The sequence below is a fragment of the Polistes canadensis genome, unplaced genomic scaffold (genome assembly GCF_001313835.1).
Source record: "Polistes canadensis isolate GaletaPanama2010 unplaced genomic scaffold, ASM131383v1 scaffold_307, whole genome shotgun sequence".
NCBI classification, from domain to species: Eukaryota; Metazoa; Arthropoda; class Insecta; order Hymenoptera; family Vespidae; genus Polistes; species Polistes canadensis.
Window position 1 is genome coordinate 7,471 of NW_014569854.1, and position 2,507 is coordinate 9,977.

A 2,507-nucleotide genomic window follows, 5' to 3' on the forward strand; every position below is an offset into this window, starting at 1 on the left:
TGGGATACGTCTCTCTCTCTCTCTCTCTCCCCTCCTCCCTCCGTACCCCTCACACTTTTATTCTTTCTTTCTCTCTTTCTCCTTTTTGTTTCTCTTTTACGTTATACTATCTCGTTTCAACTTGGAGCTACCTCGTTGCTCGTCTTTCGTCGAGTTCGCGAGGAAATATTCGGTCTTCTGCTTTTGCTATTGCTGCTACCGTCGAGTTTTTAATAACAATATTGTTTCAAAGGACACCGTTTACTAACGAGAATGCTATCACCGTTCGTTGAAATCTGACATTTTGTTTCTTTTCCCATTTTATTTTTATACTCAGTCAGACAATTCATATCATCGTGGGTCATATAATAAAATGTTGAATTTTATGAGAAAACGTTTGAACCGATTTTTTAAAAATAATATTCGATATTCATATATATATATATATATATAATATTTTTATATATATATATATATAATAAAATTCCCCATATATATATATGTAGGAATAGGAAATAATCCAACGTTCTAGAAGACGCGAGAATGCAAGTAGAGACATGGTGGGGACTATTGCATATATTAGGGGGAATCAGTTGCTGAGGTCATTAACATCGTTGTTATCATTATTGTTATTATTATTACGGGAGTTGTTTAAACAGAGTAAGTGTGTTTTTTATTAGTTAGACAATCGGTTGATAAAAAGAGTGTATCACGTGACTTAAAGACCGTTCTGAAGCATAATTATAATGCTATCCTATTTATCCAATATTGAATATTTTAAGTAGAATTGACTTTGGGTGTAAATTAATCAATACCTCTTCTCCAAAACCCATATCCTACATATCTATATATTATATTATGTTCGTGTATGCGTAATCATGGCTTTTCGAAGAGACGTGTATGGTAGAAACTATAAATAGAAATAAATAGTTATTTAGATAGATATATTCAGAATGGGTAGATTCGTGAGAATACTTTTGAATTCATCTTTATCTTTTATTCTAAAAACTAAACATTTTTAAAACTATAATATATATATTAATAAGTATTAATTATATATTTAGATATATATTATATATTAGATTATTATTATATATTAAGATATATTAATAAAATATTAATACATATTTTTTAATTATATATAATATATATATTAGGGTGTATATATTAGCTTAAAGTTTAATTTTGATGTAACTATTAAGCTCAAATAACGTGTAAACTAATAGATTTAGCGAAAAATTATAAGAGACCTTTTTTGTAGAGCCTTAAATTCTCCATGAAAATATGTATGAATCATCATGATAGATCCATTTATTCCTGAATAATAAAATTCTAAATAACGAAGGAAATTTCTCTCATATTATTTCCATAAGAAACACTTAGGTTGGAATGTGGACTATCTTAGAGTTGATATTAAAAGCTCAAATTTTTAGAGAATTTTTTTTTATAGATTTGGAAGCTTTTGAGCCTCTAGGAGCCAAGAAATTTGAAAACACCCCTGTTAAGGACCACCCTAATATATATATAAGATTGTGTCCCATAAGTTCGTTCCTTTTTTTGTTTGATGTCATACATAAAGTGGCGCGGAAAGAACTTATGGGACAACATAATATTTTTCTATAAACCCACGTGTGTCGTAGTGAAGAACGATTACAATAAGAAATAAGTTTGGTGGTTTTTAAATTTCGAATCGTTTTTATATTGAAATCTTTTACAATAACTCACCCCTATATATATACATCATATATATATATATATTATATTCTAACACGAAGATCACGTTCACATACACGTGAAAATTTCGTTTCTCTTTCAACTAACTGACACTTCACACAGCTTTTCCCAGCTTGGCTTTTCACTTCACGTGCACGTTTCTATTAATTTCCTGCAGTATATATGCGTTCGCGTTTAAGGTTTTCATTGTGTTTAAATTGTATTTCTGCGTAAAGAAAAAAAAAAAACCCCCATACGCTCTTTTAACCAAAGAAGCATATTTTATAATATTGCCACTCTTCGATTCATTTTTTCTTTTTTTTGCATTTATTATTCCTTTTTATTTATTTTATTTTCTTTTCCTTTACCTTTCTTCTTTCTTTTTCATATTTTTTCTTCGAGAACGTTCAATGTACTTCTTCTTCTTATTTTTTTTTTTTTCTATCACTCTCTCCCTTTGAAGTTTTTAAAAGAATTCGTTCCTTTCGTATCTAAGAATGTTGAAATAAAATAAGAAAGTTCATATTCCTTTCTTTCATTTCTTTTTTCTTTTTTTATCAACGTGTTTCAATCGATAAAGAATTATATATCTCTGGGGTGGTGGTTAATTGCGAGAAACTTAAATCGTATCTTCTTTCTTTCTTTCTTTCTATTTTTTTTTTTTTTTTCTTTTTTTATTCTTCCCCCGAATAAATCGCGAAACAATTAAATGAACGAACTTGAAATGAAACGAAACGAAACGAAATGAAACGAGATGAAACGAAACGAAACGAAACGAGGGTGTTCTATCAGAAATGTATATGTGTCATTCATAT